The following is a 20,571-nucleotide window of genomic DNA, read 5'->3' on the forward strand; positions in this document are numbered from 1 at the left end:
TTATGCCTTGTTTGGATAATAGCCCTGTGAGGCTTGCTCTTTTCTGAAGGCAAACAGAGATGGGAGGGAGGAGAAGACTGAGAAGTGGGCAGAGAATGTAGGCTGTGGTCTGGATGCAGTGTATGAGAGAAAAATAAATAAAAACAAAGTTTAGTTTTCTTTAAGAGACTCTCATTGGAAAAACAAACCACTCTTGATGTCAGGCCCCTTGCCCAGCAGTTAATAGCCAACACAAAATTAACTCAATGGTGTACTTTTGGGTTGGGAGGGCATAAAGTTTTGTTGGCGTTTTTCTTCTTACCTTACAGATCTTTTGCTTATAAAAAAGTAAAGAATGAAATAAAAGAAAAGAAAACTCACAAAGTTCATCAGACTCTTGTACTTTTGGATGAGTACTGTTGCCTTCAAAGTAGTACCCAGATGCTCTATTCCCTCTGTATCTTTAATTGCAAACTATACTTCTAGGAAGAAATAAGGAAGCATGGCATCCTGATGCATAGAGGCTTTTCAACATAATACTCTTTTGAACTAACCCAGGATAATCATCAACCTTGGATCGAAGGTGCCTCTGGAAAGTTGAACCTATGCACCTGCCTATTAGTACAACTCTGTTATGTACCAGCTGCACTCCCTTCACATTCACTAGATGTCATCCTCAAGTCTTCTTTTTTCACTCTAATCATGAAAGAGCCTCAAAGCTAGCAGCAGACTCCAAAGCTCAGAATTATACAAACTACCACTACTTCAATGGTCTGAATTTCCTAGAATACAGTAGAACTGCCAATTTCTTACATATTTCTATATCCTGCTTCAGATGAGGACCTATTTATAACCTTATACATTTTTGCTTTCTTCTTCCACATCTATTTAATATGTATTTAGTTAAGCAAAGTATGAATGAGTGGGTGAATGAATAAATGAAATTGTGGAACGTCACATGTGCTGAATCAGAACAGAGCCTGAGCTCTACCTAGACCTTTAACCACCTTGCAGAAAAATCCTATCAATGTGCTGTTCATTCAGAATTCCCATGAGCAGCAAGAGCATGTGGTAATTTTATAAGCTTTCCTCTCAGACTTAGGAATAAGGATGTTTTCAAAGGTATGATCCATATAGTTCCTTGCCTTTCAACCACATATTTTTGTTAATATAGCTAAGTAATCTTCTAACAATATATTTTCACTCTATGTGGAAGATGTCTATACTATGTGCCAATACCTCACTCGGTACCTGGTGGCAATATAGAACAACAGTGACAACCTTATAATACTTCCTACTAAGGTGACAAAACCTAGGAATTAAAGTGGCTAAGTCTTAGAAGGAGGCATCATCTAGATATGTTCCCAGAAATGTCTCTCCCAACACTTTAGTCCTATGCATTCCCATTTTAATTCTTCATCCTTGAGTTGAATGAACACTTCCATTCACTGAATGCTACATTTCGTACTTGTTTGGAGTATAAGCTATATGGCTCTCACCCTGTTACAGAGCCCTAGCTAGGTCCATCAAGGGGAAGAAATGCACACCCTCTGGTAAGCATTAAACCATATTTGGGAGAGCACAGACACATCATTAGAGTGGTCAAGGGAGGTGGCTCACTTAGAATGGTGCAAAAGTCACCTCTGGCTCTCCTTGACAGGAGCCAGATGTACTTACTATATGGCAGCACATGGAATCTGAAGTGTCTCTGGCCCACTACTCATACCTGCTAAGACCACAATGTATCCTGAATTTGGAGTGAAAATTCAAGGATACATTAATCTTATTCAAGTATCATAACCACAGTACTTACACGGATTCTACACCTACTCCTGAATGTTTATACAGTCTATACTGAATACTGGATTCAGGGCTGAACTGAACCCATGACTGGGCAGTGGATTGGCTTTGCATTTGGTCCTGCTCAAGAACACCAACTTTTTTTTTTCTTCTGTGGATCCTTCCATAGCCTTTCACTAACTGAAATGCTTGCTTGTCCACATTGACCCCCTAAATTTTCTAAGGAAATCCATAGTTCTCCTGCTTGTCAAGGAGAAGTATATGTTGGTGTATTGGATTATTGAATCATATCCACAGGAATCTTATTGTTCTTGATTTCATTGCCTAAATCTAAACTTCTATGGGTAAGGTTTAAATTTCAGAATCTTTGAATAATAAAATGCCTCTGGGAACTGAGAATTTCAATATTTCAGGATCTAATACATTGGATCGTTGATGTTTGCTTCCAGGGAGGCATTCTGTGAGGACATCTCTCAGACAGGAGAAATAGCGTTTCCTTGCATGGCACAGGGATGGGAGAGAAAGAAAGACCACATTTTTCAAACTGTATTCTTTTTGTAAGGGTGTTGTACTGGCTGGTTTTATATATCAACAAGGTACAAGTTAGAGTCATTGGAGAGAAAGGGCCTTCAGATAAGAAAATGCCTCCGTGATCTCCAGCTTTCTCAGTTTGATGGGGGAGAAAGCAGCCCATTATGAGTGGTGCCATCACTGGGCTGGTGGTCCTGGGCTCTATAAGAATGCAAGCTGAGTAAACAATGGGGAACAAGCCAATAAGCAGCACCACTCTGTAGCCTCTGCATCAGCTCCTGGGTTCAGGTTTCTGCTCTCCTTTAGTTCTTTTGTTTTTAAATGAATAAAATCATTTTATTTGCGACTGCAAGTAATGAAAAGAATAAATAATTTGGATAGCGAACTGGCATTCACTTATTTCTTAAAAAGACCAATGGATAAAGCAACTAAAATAAGAAACTGCACACAGAGACAAGCAAATTTCTGTGAGTTCTGGGCCATCCAGAGCTACATAGTTGAGACACAGTGGGTGTAGCTCAGTGGTAGTGTTTGTCTAGCATGCAGGAAGCCCTTGATCTAATCCCTAGTATCACCGAAACAAAACAAAACAACCCTCTGCACAGAAATGCAGAATAGACGGTCAAAATATTTATCATTAGCTACTTACAGAAAGTTGAATTACTTTAGTTTTTTAATGCTTACCTTTGCTCTCTTAAAAAGTTTAGAATTTGCTCAATTTAAAAATAAATATAAACTCACATGTTTTGTCAATAGCCTCTTACGATTTCTTTAATGACATTAATCATATGTAGGCTGACCTGTTTTGTTTTTTTTTTAATTGGATTTTTTGTTTGTTCTTTGATGCAGGGTTCTCTGTGTAGCCCTGGCTGTCCTGTATCCTGATTTCCTCTAGTGACTTCTTATATTCTGGAAGTATAAGCAAAAAATGACCCTTTCCACACCAACTTGTGTTTTTGTCATGGTGTTTGGTCGCAGCAATAGAAACCCTAAAACAGGTGCTAAACTTATTCATGAAGATTGAACTTTCATGACTTAATCAATTTTTAAGGAACCATACCTCTCCACATTATTATATTGAGGATTAAGTGTCACCATAAGATATATGCATACTATTAAATTAGAATCACTTGGGCATCCCGGTGGATTGCAGAAATCACTATATATCCTGCTGGATTACAACCTCCCTCCTTTTCTTACATTCGACCCTCACACCCTCTCCCCAAATTCCACCCTCCCCTCCCTGGGAGGCCTACAATGGGTACCAGTCCACTCTGCCACATCAAGTTGTAGTAGAACTAAGTGCATCCTCTCTCACTGTGGCCAAACCAGGCATCCCAGCTAGGGGAAAGGGATCCAAAAACAGGCCAAAGAGTTAGAGACAGCTTCTGCTCCAATTGTTAGGGGTCTCACATAAGGACCAAGCTGCACATCTGCTACATATGTGTAGAGGGCTTAGGTCCAGCCCATGCTTTGGTTGGTGGTTCATTCTCTGTGAGTCCTGTTGGATCTAGGTTAGTTGGCTCTGTTCTTGTGGTGTCTTTGAGCCCTCCTTCTCCCTCAATTCTTCCCCCAACTCTTTTACAAGACTTTCCAAGCTCCCTATGTTTGGTTGTGGGTCTCTGCATCTATTTCAATCAGCTATTGGATGAAGCCTCTTGGAAGACCATTATGCTAGACTCCAGTCTGTAAGCATAGCAGAGTATCCTAATAGTCTCAGGGATTTGTGCTTGCTTGTGGAATGGGTCTCAATTTGGGCCAGTCATTGGTTGGCCATTCCCCCAGTCTTTGTTCCGTCTTTATGCATGGTTAGTAACCATAAAGTACAAGATAACCATGTTACAATCCACAGACTCAAAGAAGCTAAGCATCAAGGAAGGCCCAAGGGAGGATGCTTGAATCTTACTTTGAAGAGGAAATAAAATAGTCATCAGAAGTGAGTGGAGGGAGGGAATTGCATGGGAGAGTGGAAAGGGAGGGGAACAACTGGGTCAGGAATCAGGTGTGGGGAGGTTCAGGATGGATGGAGAAAGAAAGGTTGGCGAAGAGAAATGAAATCAGCAGGGAGGGGCATCTCTGAGACAAGCCAGAGACCTGGGACTGGCAGAAGCTTCTGGGAGTCTATGGGGTAACCCTAGCTTAGATTCCTAGTGGCAGGGTGGGAGATATAGAGCCTGAAGTGGCCACCTCCTGTAGTCTGGTACACCTTCCAGTGGCGTGAGTAGGTATACCAGCCCACTCACAAAGCCTTAGACCTAAAGCTTGTTTACAAGCTGTGCAGGGGTAAATATGGAGCATAATCATTTCTGCTGACTACAGCATGTGATCAATCGCTCAGCAGAATAGGAAACTGTTGGGACAGTACTGAACTACCCTCATCCGTACACAGTAAGTTATGAAATATTCTGGTGACAAGGGCAAGAGAACATTTACTTCTCTAAAATGAGAACAAATCACACTGTGTTTTATCCTCATTTCTGCTTTGAATACTTTGACACAATATCCTTTCATCAGGTGAGACACTTTGAAATGGTTAAGAAATGAAGTAAGAAGCCACAGGCCTGCTTTGGCCTGGAAGGAATGGGAAAATATATGCTATACATAAACTGTTGTCCAGCCCTATTATGTACCAACTGTGTGGCCTTTGAATAATCCCAAAGAGCCAGAAACCTTCACTTGCTTTCTCAGAAAGAGGCAGCACAATGACTGTAGAACACATGTCACCTTGCCCAAATATACTAGGCATTTTCTTAATGGAGGTTAGTTTGATTATTATCAATTTGAACCCCCTCTCATCCTTTCTTCTGAGTTTTGTTATTGTTACATAGAGTATGTGAGAAGAGACAAACCAATGAGGGAAAGAGCTCTACATCCAAAAAATGCTTTATATGATAGGATACATTTGTACCCTTCTGTCCAGGAAATCTTTGGACCTGTGTGGTAAAAACAATGCATGTGCTTGGAAGTGTCTTAATTTTTTTATTTACCTCCCCTCAAATTTGCAGTATTTCCCAAAGACAAAATACTCAACTCATATTTGTTAAGTAAATGAACCAGTAAGCAAATTTTATTAAGATTTATTAACATTTTCTTGTTTCCTTGCATGAGCTTAGCAAATAAAGGTACATTGCATTGAATCTTCTTCTTCCTCCTTTTATTCTTCCTCCTCCTCCTCCCCCTCCTCCTCCTCTTTCTCCTCCTCCTCCTCTTCCCCCTCCTCCTCTTTCTCCTCCTCTTCCTCCTCTTCCCCCTCTTCCTCTTTCTCCTCCTCTTTCTCCTCCTCTTTTTTTAATTTCTCATTTCTATTCCTCATTCTCTTCAATATATTTTCCTATTTCCAGCTCTATTTCTTCCTCCTCCACCTCTTCCACCTCCTCCTCCTCCACAGCCCCTTCCTGTTCAGCTTCCTCCTCCTCTACCTCTCCACTATCATTCCCCGAATCTTCATATATTTCGATTATTTCTTCCACATCATCTTCCAAGTCATCCACAGGAATCAGTAAAATCAATGTGCCCGGTGAGTCAACTGGGTCCAGAAAATCTCGTTCAAAGCCGAGACCTGAACAACCTCTGTGATGAAGCATGATGACCCTTATTGGCAGTAGGCAGAAATTTGGGCGAAGAGATCTTAAAAGGGAAAAGAGAAATAGTGTAAATGGCCTCAGCTGAAAAGTTTGCATCAGATAACTCTGAAAAAAGCCACCTTACAGAACTTTTCTGCAGGTAAATGAGAGACTATGCAGTGCTCAGTTTTAAATGGGGCATCTGTAGCACACCCCTCCTAGGAAAGCTCAGGGTTTATCTTGGGATAAAAGATTAGGGCCAGAGGGAGAGAATGCCAGCAGTGAAACAGTATTTACCAGACAACAGAGCCTCTTTACACATGAACTCAGAGTGTTGGGCCTTCCTATGAAAGAGCTGCACAAAAATCAAGCAGCTCAAATCCCACCATGTATAGAGGAGTGGCTTATAGAGTTCTCTATCTGAGGGGCTACTGGTGGCTGCTCTGAGAAGGAGGGTCAGTTTTTTTCCTCAGGACTGCAGCTCCTCAAAGATGATCATAGACCTAGGCACATACAGACAGCACTAAGTCCACTCAGTTTTGTTGTTGTTGTTGTTGTTGTTGTTGTTGTTGTTGTTGTTGTTGTTTGTCCATGAAGTTGAGAGGATAGGGCATAGGGGAATAACGAGAAGGGGGGAGATAGGGTCCAAGAAAATAGGGAGAATAGGAGAACAGAGAAGGTATCTGACCAATTCAAACATTAGGTAAAAACATATTTTTCAAACAATAAAACAATGGGTATTTCTGAGTTACTGAGATTTAAAAAAAGAATACAGTAGGGATTTGTATCTCGAAACAAACATTTCCAGGTTCTCTCTGGAATACAATAAGGACTGGCCACATTCTATAGGGAATTTGACCTTTTCTCAGGGAGTGGTAGATTTATTCCTCATGCTGACATCAGAAGTGAGACTTCCTCCTCTGTTGGCTTTGGTCTGCCTACTCAAAATAAGTCTTCACTATTTGTGGGCAATAAAATGGAAGTGAGAATGCATAAACTAATTGTGAATGCATCCACCCAGAGGTCTTGGCTGGAGGCAAGGCAGGTATAAAGCAGAAGACACCTTCCCTCCTAGAAGGCAAAATTGTGTCCTGTGCAATTACTAAGGTCTTTACTGAAATCTTGTCAGAATCTAGGATTTCTCTCTCTGCTGCAACAGATACTGTCCCTTCTTCAAAGCCAATTCTTCACTTGCCTGAAAAGTACAGGCTGAGATTTCCAAGGCAGAGAGAGCAGAAGTTCGAGCCTGTGTTGCCTACAGTGTGGAATCCCTCAGTCTTTCCTCTTTCCTTATTCTTTACACTTCATAGTCTGAACCATGGCATGAATGTCTAATTAAACATAAATCTCAGCTCTCTAAGTGATCTCTCCTACTATTAAAAGAAATAACACATATTGGATCATTTCCCAATGCTCTTCAATGGCCAAGAACAGAAGGTACCAAACCCTTTAGTTCCATTAGTTCAGAAGTATTTTCATACTCACCTAGTTCTTTGTCTTAACCCCCACAGCTTCCTCTCTGATGAATTGTTGTCAGACTTTCAAGAATCTATAAAGAAAAATATGAAGGAATTCTATAAGAAGGGATGTTCTACATAGGACTTGATCTCATCTGTTCTGCTGAGGTACTGCCCTTAGATATCTTTCAAGATACTTATTTTTAGTCCTGACTTTTTCTCCCACCTTCCAGTATCACTTGAATCTATGGCCTCACTTCTGGGCGAGATATGAACATATTACACCTGATCATTTCTGTCCATCCCCTCTAAGACTTGACATCAGGGACAGGGCTCACCTTATGTGGGTTGGAAGTTACCATTAGTATGCACAGTGACTTGCCCTTACCTTGGCTCTTGACTGATCTTAAAACATCTCCCTCTGTTGATGTCACATATGATAATCAAGGCGTTCTTCCACCTCTCTGACATACTTCCCTTACTAAGGTCAGTTATACTGTGCTGAAACTAATATTTATGTCAGAAGTGTTCATATTTATTGTAATGATGTCTAATCATACTCTGGGTTGGTGATCTAAGACCTCACCATCCTGAACCACTCCAGCCCATTCAATTCTAGGAGATCTTATGAAGGTAGTGACAGTTCCATCTATCCATCCAAGCCTGTATCTTTCTACAGATAAAAACATGAAGTATCCACAAATTGTAGGATCCTACTTTTTCAGCAGAAGGATGAAATTTGGAAGAAATGTCCTCAGTGCACTTCAAAAGTCTTTAATTTTATCACAGTCAGAAACATAGTGACCTACCATTGCTCATTCTCAGACTGCCAGACTCAGAACAACATCATCTACTCATGATTAGCAGAAGGGACTGGATCGTTCTGGAACCTACTCTTTCTAGGATTATTTTATACTAGGGACAGGAATTAAAACTACATTAATATTTCATTTTAATTTAGAATGTCTAAGATAAAACAAGAAGAACAATTGACAACAATGGTTTTTAGAGACAAATTTGGGGGAAAGGAGCCTTCATTCCCTGTTGATGGGATTGCAAACAAGCACAGCACTTTGGAACCCAGTACAGTGAATTCTTAAAAAGTTTAAAAAAATCTACCATAAGATTTAACTGTGTAATTTTTGGCACATGCTCTAAGGATTTGACATCCTACTCCATAGATACTGGTTCAGGTGTGATTGTTGGCAATCTTTGTTTATTTTACTCGATTAGGTTTTTATTATGTCGTTCATTGTATGAGCATAAATGATTTGCCTCCAGGTATATATGTTTACTACATATATGCCTTGTGCCTATGGGGTTCAGAAGGGAGGATTGGATTTCCTGAAACTTGTGTTACTAACAGTTGGGTGCTGCAGTATTTGCTGGGAATCGAAGCTGACTCCTCAATGAGAGCAACACATGCTCTTGTCCACTGGGCCACTACTGTAGCCCCATCACTGTATTATTAATAGCTAGGAAATAGAAGCAACTTATGAGGGTCTACAGTACCAAGATTAGCCATTAATTCATATCTATATCTATATCTATATCTATATCTATATCTCTATCTCTATCTCTATCTCTATCTCTATCTCTATCTCTATCTCTATATCTATATCTATCATGTGTATAGATATCTATCTATCTGAATATATATACATATATATATGTCCTGTACATAGATATATGCAAATATATACAGGAAAATGTAGACAGACTAAGAAAATTAAATTTATATATTTAGAAGTATATATAAAAGATAATGAAAGAAAATGGTTCTGGGGCCATGTGAGACAATGCATGTGGGGATGGAGGGAATAAATAGAAAGTGAAATGTGTGTAATCATATTTTATTTAAAAAATGAAGTTTCACCTCCCTCAGCCTCTGAAATCAGGAAATTGTAGACTCCCTGGAACCTCCATGAGATCAGTCTATGGGAAGATATACTACTCTTAGTGATTTCTATGGGAAGATACACTACTCTTAGTGATTTCTATGGGAAGATATACTACTCTTAGTGATTTCTATGGGAAGATATACTACTCTTAGTGATTTCTATGGGAAGATACACTACTCTTAGTGATTTCTATGGGAAGATACACTACTCTTAGTGATTTGTATGGGAAGATATACTACTCTTAGTGATTTGAGTCTAGTTCCCTCACAAAGGAATACAGCAAACAAAAATACTCACTTCCTTCAGGCAATAAGATGAAATCCAAAAAATTGCCCAGGAGTCTCTCTAGTGACTGCTAGAAAAGGTGGGACTGATACCTTCTATATCTGTGGAGAGGAAGGTAACCAATTATCACAGCATCTTGTCATTCTCTGCCCACTTCCATTAACATTTCCCAATGTTTCCCAATACCTGGGAGCTTTGCTCCTATGACCGAAGTTCAGAAAAGTAAAACAGCCTCACCATCTCCAGAATACCACACAACACTGGGCCATGAGTGTCAATGGCCACTTAATTGGTTAGCAGTTTAGGCAGTCCTGACTCTTCCTTCCACTTTTTTTTTGAAGAACTGGAAGATTCTACTTCCTCAGGATCCCCTTCTACCATCACACCTCATTGTACTTAACTAGCCTAAATTGCCATTCTTCTCTTTCTGACTGGCCTCCCACAATTCACCCCAAGCATCATTATTTACTGATTGCAACTATGGAGCTGGGCAACCAGTAAATGCACCATACTCACTGCTCCCTCTGGGTAAATTGTCCGGGCAGCCTGAATTCTAGCACCACCTACACTGAGCCTGCACAGTTAGGATTCTAGCAACCAACATTAATGGCAGATAGAAAATTTGCTTCCTCAGTGTTCCATTGTTCCTCTATATACCTCCCCAGTTGGTACTGAAAAAAGCAGAATTAAAGAATTTTGTAATTACTAACTCACCAACTACCCACTCACAGAAATCCTCACTCTTATCAGGCTGCCTCAGGGACACAAGAAAACCAATATGAGCCAGAGCATTCACAGGATCCTCACAGGGTAAACAGACTAGCAGCCTCGGACTTTAGCCCCACCCGTTTCAGTAGAGGACTGGAAAAACCTTTTTACTTCTTCAGGATGTTCCTCTATGCTCGCTCTTCTTTGATCAGGAAAGAACTAGCCTAAACTTCCAGACTTCTCTTTTTGATCTGCCTCCCATGGTACTCACAAAAAGTGTCACTAAGGCCCTAGGCATTCAATAAGTACAAGCCACAAGTTACTGCTTCACCAGGGCAAGTGGCCTGGATAACCAGGACTCTAGTGTCCCCAACCTAAGGGGCTAAATGGAAAGTTTGGTCTCCTGAAGATCTCACACCAGACACAAACACCTCATCTGGAGCTCTTCTGAGCAGTCAGTATTACACACTACAAAACTCACTAGGTGACCTGCCCATGATGCCTTTACAAACAGAATTGCCACCCTTACACTCTTACAGTTCCCCAATTGCACATGGACCTCAGAATAAGCCCCAGGGCCATGGGCCAATGACTTGGCCTGAACAACTAGGTTTCTAGTGCACCTATACAATTCCAGAGTGTAAAGTAACCTCACATTCCTCAATATTCCCTTGCTTGCTTCCTTACCAACCTCCCCAATGCCTACTGAAAGCAACAGAAATTCCAGAACTTCTTCTTTGCAAACTAACCTACTTTCACACAAGCAAGAACCTTCACCCTTCTCAGTCCTTCTCACAGACACAGGGAAGCAGGCATGAGGCAGGACAGTCTCTGGTTCTTCACAGATAAACAGCCTGGGAATCTGGACTTTAGCCCCTCCTGTTTCTTTGGGGGACTGGAAAAGTGGATCCAGTACTCTGCTCCCTCCTCATTGGTCAGGAAAGAACTACCATAAATGACAAGACTTCTCTTTGTGCCTAGCCCCCACATCAGTCAGAGAAAGCTTCACCATTACCAGATTATCAGAATTGCTCTGGGCAGCCAGTACAAGCTACCACTGACACAGCTACCTGTGGATAAAGAGACTGTGCAGGCTGGACTCTAGCTCCTCCTAACTGTGGGGCACAATGAAAAGCTCTGTCTCACCAAGATCTCCCAAGAAGCCCCAATCCCTCAACTCCAGGTGCTCCACAACACAAATCCACTCAGCAATCAACCAGTCAGAACTCACTTTGTGATCAGCATACCACCCCAGCACAAAAACCTTCACAATCCTTCTAGGGCTACCGAGGCACAGGAGCCCCAGTATAATAAGCCCCTAGAGTCACTGCGCATTCACTGGCCTGCACATCTAGGTTTCTTGTGTACACTATACAATGGCACAGTGGAAAGATACTTTACCTTTGTTCTTCACTCAATATTTCCTGCCCTCCTACCTGCCTCAAGCTTCCTACTGACAACAGCAGAAATCCCATAACTTCGATTTTGCTATTATTACCACACTCGCCTCACCTTCTTCAGTATGCCTAAACGTTAGTCAGAAGGCAGTGGGAGCAAGTACACGCTCTGGCTCCTCACAGGGCAAACAGGCCGGGGACATTTCACTTTAGTTCCTCCTGTTTCTATGCGGAGTGCAAGACTCCTAACTATTTCCCCAGCATCCACCTGTCTGCTCCTTCCTCCTTGGTCAGCACTGACCTAGCCACAACTTCCAGACTTTTCTTTCTCAATGGCCTCCTCCGCCGCCATCACAAAATATCTCACCATTTTCAGATTAGCAGATGGCACTGGGAATCCAGTACAAGTCACCACAGACACTGCCCCCTCTGGGTAAAGGTTCTGTGCAGCCTGGACTCTAGCGCCCTCTATGTCTGAGCCTGAAGGAAGGCTTTTCCTTCATAAGATCTACTATGTTGCCCAACCTGAACGTTGAGCCCACCCCCAACCCCCATATTTTACCAGAAGAACACACTTTGTGATCTCCATATCAACTCATCACGAAAAGCTTCATGATTCATATCATTTTACCAAGGCACTGGGACTCCAATATAAGCCCCAGAAGTCACTGGGCACTCACTGGGCCTCCATAGCTAAGATTCTAGCGCCTCCGTTCAATATCAGAGTAGAAAGTACCTTTACCTTCCTGCGTATTCCCTTGCTCCATTGCATAACTCCGTGATTGATAGTGATAACAGCAGAAGTCTTTGAACTTTTTTTTTCTCAGTAAACTATTGCCGAACCCCCCACCCCGACCCATGCTGCCGCCCCAGGCCCCCAAATCTTCACCTTTCTAAGGCAGCCTCAGTGACACAGGGAATCCAGTAGAAGCCAGGACAGTTACTGGATCATCACAACATAAACAACACAGGAAGACTGGTCTTTGGCCCCACATTATTTTACATGGAGTGGGAGCCTCATTTCCATTTCCCCAGTATCCACCTGTCTGCTCCCACGCCATGCTGAAACTTCCAGACTTTTCTTTCTGACTGGCCTCATCCCACTCCAATCACAAAAAGCCTCACCATTTTCAGATTTGTAGATGGCGCTGGGCATCCAGTACAAGCCACCACAGACACTGCACCCTCTGGGTGAAGCATCTGTGCTGTCTGGACTCTAGCGCCTCCTACACTGAGGCTGAATTGAAAGCATTTACTCCACATGATCCACTATGCGGCCCCAACACAGAACAGCCAGTCCATATCCACACACCATATTCTACCAGAAGAACTCACTTTGTGGTCTGCATACTATCCCACCACAAAAGGGTTCACCATTCTTATGAACACATTCTTATGGCACAGGAACCCCAGTATAAGCCCCAAGAGTCACTGGGCACTCACTGAGTCTGGACAGCTAGGATGATAAAGCCGTACAATGTCAAAGGAGAAAATTCCTTCACCTTCTCAATATTTCCTTCTCCCCTCCCCATCTCCCTGGTACTTGTTGACAACAGAACAAATTCCAGAACTTCGTTTCTGCTGGGTAAATTACTGCCACACTCAAAAAACTCCTCACCCTTAAGAGTGGGCCAAATTATATGGGGAAGCCAATGCAAACAACCACAGTCTCTGGTTCATCACAGCCCCGAAGCCTTGGACTTAATTACACCTGTTTCTGGAGACTTCCTTCTGTTTCCGCAGCATCCACCTGTCTGCCCCTCCCCCCACTTAGTCTTCACTAAAGGAGCCAAAGCTTCTAGACCTTTCTTTCTGACTGGCCTACTCACACTGCCATCATAAAAAGCCTCACCACTTTCAATTTCCTGATGAAGCAGGGCATCCAGTACAACCGCCGTCCACACTCCCAACGCCCCGCCACCACGCACATACACACTGCCCTCTAGGTAAACGGCCTGTACTGCCGGGCCTCTGGCGCCCCCTACCTCTGGGACTGAATGGAAAGGTCACAATAATTACCGCCATGTGGCCCGGACCGGGAACCTCCAGCCTGCCCCTAAACTCCATATTGTATCAGAAGAACTCACTTTGTGATCCGCATTCCACCCAAGCACAAATGCTTCAGCATCCTTAGAAGGCTCCCAAGGCTCAGGGACTCCTGTTTAAAACCCAAGGCCCATTTAACTGAGCCTGAAGAAATAGGATTCTGGCATCATGGCTATACAAAGCAGAGTGGGAAGTTCCTTCATGTTCCTCCATATTTCCTTGCTCCCCTACCCACATCTCTGGTTCATAGTGAAAAGAAAAGACATTTCAGAAATAGGTTTTTGGCTGACTTACTGCCACACACACAAAAATCCTCACCTTTCTGAATCAGCCTCTGTGACACAGGGAAACAGGTACAAGCTAGGACATTCTCTGGCTCTCAGAGAATAAACAGCCTAAGAAACTTGGACTTTAGTTCCATACATTTCCATGGGGGACAGAAAGACTCTATTTACCTAGGATCCACCTATGTGTTCCCTCCTCTTTGGTCAGTACTCAATAAACCTAAATTTCCAGGCTTCTCTTTATGTCAGGCATGACAAAGAACTTGACAAAAACTATTTTCAGATTACTAGAATGTTTCTGGGCACCTAGTAAAAACCACCACACTAACTGCACATATTGTCGATCAACCTGGAAGATCTCCCAACAGACACCAATACCTGATCTCCAGCTCCTCACACCAGTCAGTATTACACACTACACAACTCACGAGATGACCTGCCCACGACCCCATCACAAAAAGAATCTCCACACTTATAGTGTACAACAACAGCACAGGGACCAGAGTATAAACCCCAGGGCCACTGACCTACAACTGGACATTCACAGCAAGGTTTCTAGTGCACCTATACAATTGCAGAGTGTAAAGTAACCTCACATTCCTCAATATTCCCTTGCTTGCTTCCTTACCAACCTCCCCCAATGCCTACTGAAAGCAACAGAAATTCCAGAGCTTCTTCTTTGCAAACTAACCTACTTTCACACAAGCAAGAACCCTCACCCTTCTCAGTCCTTCTCACAGACACAGGGAAGCAGGCATGAGGCAGGACAGTCTCTGGTTCCTCACAGATAAACAGCCTGGGAATCTGGACTTTAGCCCCTCCTGTTTCTTTGGGGGACTGGAAAAGTGGATCCAGTACTCTGCTCCCTCCTCATTGGTCAGGAAAGAACTACCATAAATGACAAGACTTCTCTTTGTGCCTGGCCCCCACATCAGTCACAGAAAGCTTCACCATTACCAGATTATCAGAATTGCTCTGGGCAGCCAGTACAAGCTACCACAGACACAGCTACCTGTGGGTAAAGAGACTGTGCAGGCTGGACTCTAGCTCCTCCTAACTGTGGGGCACAATGAAAAGCTCTGTCTCACCAAGATCTCCCAAGAAGCCCCAATCCCTCAAGTCCAGGTGCTCCACAACACAAATCCACTCAGCAATCAACCAGTCAGAACTCACTTTGTGATCAGCATACCACCCCAGCACAAAAAACTTCACCATTCTTCTAGGGCTACCGAGGCACAGGAGCCCCAGTATAAGAACAAAGAGTCACTCACTGGTCACACACTGGGTCTGAGCATTTATTATTCTAGCTTCCCTATACAGTAGCAGAGAAGAGAGTTCCCTCACATCCCTCACTATTTCCTGACCTCCTATTCACCTCCCCGGTTCCTACTGACCACAGTAGAATTCCCAGAACTTTGTGTTTGCTGCTATCCTATTGCTACAAAGAAAAAATAAAATTTTCAGCCTTATCAGTTTCCCTAGGGGACAGAGGGAAGGGAGTTGGAGCAAGGACAGTGTCTGGTTCCCCACAGGGTCAACACCCTGTGCACCTCAGCCTTTAGCTGCACTTGTTTCTATGGGAGTGGAAAGTGGCCTTACCTTCCTGAATAATCCCATGCTGCCCTACCACTCACCCACATTCTAACTGAAAAGAGCAGAAATTCCAGAACGTCAACTTTTTTGCAGACTAACCTACTTCACACACAGCAGAATCTTCATATTTCTTAGTCCTCCTCACAAACACAGGGAAGCAGGTATGAGGCAGGACAATCTCGGGTTCCTCACAGATAAACGGCCTGGGAAGCCTGGACTTTAGGCCCACCTTTTTCTATAGGGCACTGGAAAACTGTCCCTTGGTTCCCTCCTCTTTGTTCAAGAAAGAAAATGTCTAAACCTCCAGACTTTCCTTTCTCAATGGCCTCCTGCTGCAATTACAAAAAGCCTTACCAGTTTACATTACTTCATGGAAATGGCACTGGGCAGCCAGGACAAGCCACTGTTCCCACTGGGTAAAGGCTCTCTGTGTAGCCTGGACACTCGTTCCCCCTACCACTGTATCTTAATGCAAAGCTCCTTCTCTGCAAGATTTTCAAAGTGACCCTATTTCTAACTTCCAGGCCGCTCCCCAGAATAACCCCCACTACACAGTAATCTTTCTAGAACTCATTTTGGATTTCCATCCCACCCCAGTTCAGAAACCCACACCATCCTTACAAGGCTGGCAAGGCACCTGAGCCCCAGTATACACCCCAAGAGTCACTAGTCATTCACTGGGACTGCACACATATTATTCTAGGTCCCTTTACAATGGGTGAGTAGAAAGTTCCCTCACCTTCATCAGTATTTCTTGCCCTCCTACCCACCTCCCTGGTTCCTACTGACCACAGCAGAATTTCAGGAACTTAGTTCATGCTGCTAAACTATTGCCACAATGTAAAAATAAAATCTTAATCCTTATCAGTTTGCCTAGGGGACAGAGGGAAGGGAGTTGGAGCAAGGACAGTGTTTTGCTCCTTACAGGGTAAACACCCTGGGCACCTCGGACTTTAGTTCTACCTGTTTCTATGTAGAGTGCAAGACTCTTAACTATTTCACCAGCATCCACCTGTCTGCTCCTTCCTCCTTGATCAGCACTGACCTAAGTACAAATTCCAGACTTTTTTGTCTCACTGGTCCCCGCCCACTTTAATCGCAAAATACTTCACCATTTTCAGATAAGCAGATGGCGCTGGGCATCCAGTACAAGCCACCACAGACACTGCACCATCTGGGTAAAGGGTCTGTGCGGCCTGAACTCTAGCGCCCCCTACCTGAGGAGTCAAGTGCAAAGTTCTTTCTCTGCAAGATCCTCCAAGCAGCCCCATCTCTGACATCCAGTCCCCCCTCCATCTTCTCCCCACCATTCAGTATTTTTTCCTTTAGAACTGATTTCGTAATTTGAATACCACCCTTGGTCAAAAAATCTTCACCACCCTTATAGGGCTACAAAAGGACAGGAGACCCAGTATATGTCCGCAGAGGAACTGGTCTATCACTGTGTATGCTCAGCTAGGATTCTACTGCCCCTATTCAATTGCAGAGTGGAAGGAAAGTAACCTCAAGTTCCATAACATTCCCTTGATTCCCTACAGATCTCCCAGGTTTCTAGTAAAAGCAGCAGAAATTCCGGAACTTCAATTTTGTTGCAGACGTACCTACTCTCACTCATTTAAGAAACCTCACCATTCTCAATCTTTCTCATGGACACAGGGAAGCAGGTATGAGACAGTCTCTGGTTATTTATACATAAATGGCCTGGAATTACTGGAGTTTAACCCCAGCTATTTTTCTGGGGGACTAGAAAACTGGATCCACCGTTAAGCTCCCTCTCTTTTGGTGAAGAAAGAACTATGCTAACCTTCCCAGAGTTTTCTTTCTCACAGGGCTCCTACTACAATCACAAAATGACTCACCATTTTCAGATTAGGGATGTTGCTGGGCATCCACTACAAGCCACCACAGATAAGGCTCCCTCTGGGTAACCGACTCCGGAGCCTGGACTCTAGCGCCCCCTACCTCTGGGGCTGAATGAAAAGCTCTTTTTCAGCAAGATCTCCCAAGTGGACCCAAACAGGAACCTCCAACCCCGCCCACAACACACATATACCCAGTATTCTACCAGAAGAATTCACTTTGTGATCAGCATACCACCCCAGCACAAAAAACTTCGCTGTCCTTATAGGGCTACCAACACACAGGGGACCAGTAAAAGACCCAAGATTCACTGTTCACACAGTGGTCTGATCTTGTATTTTTCTAGCTTCTATATACAGTAGCAGAGAAGACAGTTCCCTCACATTCCTCAGTATTTCCTGACCTCCTATTCACCTCCCCGGTTCCTACTGACCACAGTAGAATTCCCAGAACTCTGTGTTTGCTGCTATCCTATTGCTACAAAGTAAAAATAAAATCACCACTGTTATTAATTTGCCTAGGAGACAGAGGGAATGGAATTGGTGCAAGGACAGTGTCTGCCTCCTCACAGGGTAAACACTCTGGGTACCTCAGACTTTAGCTCCACCTGTTTGTATATGGAGTATTAAGTCTCCTTTCCATTTCTCCTGTGTCCACCTCTCTGCTCCCACTTCCTTGGTCAGCACTGAACTAGCCTTGACTCCCAGACTTTTATTTCTGATTGGCCACATCCAGCTGCAATCACAAAAAGCATTACCATTTTCAGATTTCCTGATGGCTCTGGGAATCCAGTACAAGCCACCACAGACACTGCTCCCTCTGAGTAAAGGGACTGCCCTGTCTGGACTCGAGCGCCCCCTAGTTATGGGAGTGAGTGAAAAGCTCTTTCCCTGAAAGATTTCACACTAGACACCAATACCTCATCTCCAGCTCCTCTCCCTAGTCAGTGTTACACAGTATACTATTCACCAGGACACCTGCCCTTCACCCCTTACAAAAGAATCACGACCCTAACAGTCTCACAATAGCATGGATACCTGAGTATAAGTCCCAAGGGGCACTGGCCCACCACTGGGCCTGTACCTCTAGGATTCTAGTGCTCAAATACAATAAGAGAGTGGAAAGTGTCCTCACATTCCACAATATTCCCCCGGCTTCCCCTCCCCCCTTCGTGTTCCTACTGAAAACACAGAAAGTCTAGAACGTTTTATTTTCAGACTAACCTACCACCACCACGCACACAAAATATCCTGACTATTCTCTGCGGGTCTCAGGGACACAGGGAAGCAGGTATGAGGCAAGACAGTCTCTGGTTCCTCACAGATAAATAGTCTGGGAAGACAGGAATTTAACCACACCCATTTTTCAGGGGGATAAGAAAGCTGGATCTACTGATCTGTTCCCTCCTCATTGGTGAAGGAAGAACTATCCTAAATGTCCCACAATTTTGTTTCTGACTGGCCTCAGGCTGCCATAAAAAAAGACTCACCATTTTCAGATTTGTAGATGGCGCTGGGCATCCAGTACAAGCCACCACAGACACTGCACCCACAGGGTAAAGGGTCTGTGCGGCCCGAACTCTAGCGCCCCCTACCTGAGGAGTCAAGTGCAAAGTTCTTTCTCTGCAAGATCCTCCAAGCGGCCCTAAATCTGACAACCAGTCCCCCCTCCATCTTCTCCCCACCATTCAGTATTTTTTCCTTTAGAACTGATTTCATAATTTGCATACCACCCTAGGTCAAAAAATCTTCACCACCCTTATAAGGGCTACAAAAGGACAGGAAACCCAGTATATGTCCCCAGAGGAACAGGTCTACCACTGTGTATGCTCAGCTAGGATTCTACTGCCCCTATTCAATTGCAGAGTGGAAGGAAAGTAACCTCAAGTTCCATAACATTCCCATGATTCCCTACAGATCTCCCAGGTTTCTAGTAAAAGCAGCAGAAATTCCGGAACTTCAATTTTGTTGCAGACAAACCTACTCTCACCCAGTTAAGAAACCTCACCATTCTCAATCTTTCTCATGGACACAGGGAAGCAGGTATGAGACAGTATCTGGTTATTTATACATAAATGGCCTGGAATTACTGGAGTTTAACCCCAGCTATTTTTCTGGGGGACTAGAAAACTGGATCCACCGTTAAGCTCCCTCCTTTTTGGTGAAGAAAGAACTACGCTAAACTTCCCAGAGTTTTCTTTCTCACAGGGCTCCTACTACAATCACAAAATGGCTCACCATTTTCAGATTACTGATGTCGCTGGGCATCCACTACAAGCCACCACAGATAAGGCTCCCTCTGGGTAACCGACTCCGGAGCCTGGACTCTAGCGCCCCCTACCTCTGGGGCTGAATGAAAAGCTCTTTTTCAGCAAGATCTCCCACGTGGCCCCAACTATAACCTCCAACCCAGCCCACAAGACACACATATACCCAGTATTCTACCGGAAGAACTCACTTTTTGATCAGCATACCACCCCAGCACAAAAAAACTTCACAGTCTGTATAGGACTACCAACACACAGGGGACACATTATAAGACCCAATAGTCACTGTACACACACTGGGTCTGACATTGTATTATTGTGGCCTTCAAATACAGTAGCAGAGAAGACCGGTTCCTCACATTCCTCAGTATTTCCTGATCTTTTCACCTCTCTGGTTCCTACTGATCACAGTAGAATTCCCAGAACTCTGTGTTTGCTGCTATCCTATTGCTACAAAGTAAAAATAAAATCACCACTGTTATTAATTTGCCTAGGAGACAGAGGGAATGGAATTGGTGCAAGGACAGTGTCTGCCTCCTCACAGGGTAAACACTCTGGGTACCTCAGACTTTAGCTCCACTTGTTTGTATATGGAGTATTAAGTCTCCTTTCCATTTCTCCTGTGTCCACCTCTCTGCTCCCACTTCCTTGGTCAGCACTGAACTAGCCTTGACTCCCAGACTTTTATTTCTGATTGGCCACATCCCGCTGCAATCACAAAGAGCATTACCATTTTCAGATTTCCTGATGGCTCTGGGAATCCAGTACAAGCCACCACAGACACTGCTCCCTCTGAGTAAAGGGACTGCCCTGTCTGGACTCGAGCGCCCCCTAGCTCTGGGACTGAGTGAAAAGCTCTTTCGCTGAAAGATTTCACACTAGACACCAATACCTCATCTCC

At 43.7% G+C, this 20,571-nt stretch overlaps 1 long non-coding RNA gene across 5 annotated transcripts; it reads right to left on the reverse strand.

Annotated features, from left to right (window-relative positions):
- Window positions 1-5,346: 5,346 nt before the first annotated feature.
- LOC102546822 (uncharacterized) lies at window positions 5,347-19,708 on the reverse strand. 5 transcript variants are annotated; one of them, XR_010061508.1, is made up of 4 exons: window positions 19,642-19,708; window positions 9,529-9,617; window positions 7,359-7,422; window positions 5,347-5,937 (listed from the first exon to the last, which is right to left on the reverse strand). It is a non-coding gene; the product is annotated as an uncharacterized LOC102546822 (long non-coding RNA). The 5 variants fall into 5 exon arrangements; XR_005498324.2 differs by lacking the exon at window positions 19,642-19,708 and adding an exon at window positions 17,404-17,686; XR_010061506.1 differs by lacking the exon at window positions 19,642-19,708 and adding an exon at window positions 15,125-15,362.
- Between the last annotated feature and the right edge of the window lie 863 nt (window positions 19,709-20,571).

This window comes from Rattus norvegicus, chromosome X, assembly GCF_036323735.1.
Source record: "Rattus norvegicus strain BN/NHsdMcwi chromosome X, GRCr8, whole genome shotgun sequence".
Lineage (NCBI taxonomy): Eukaryota > Metazoa > Chordata > Mammalia > Rodentia > Muridae > Rattus > Rattus norvegicus.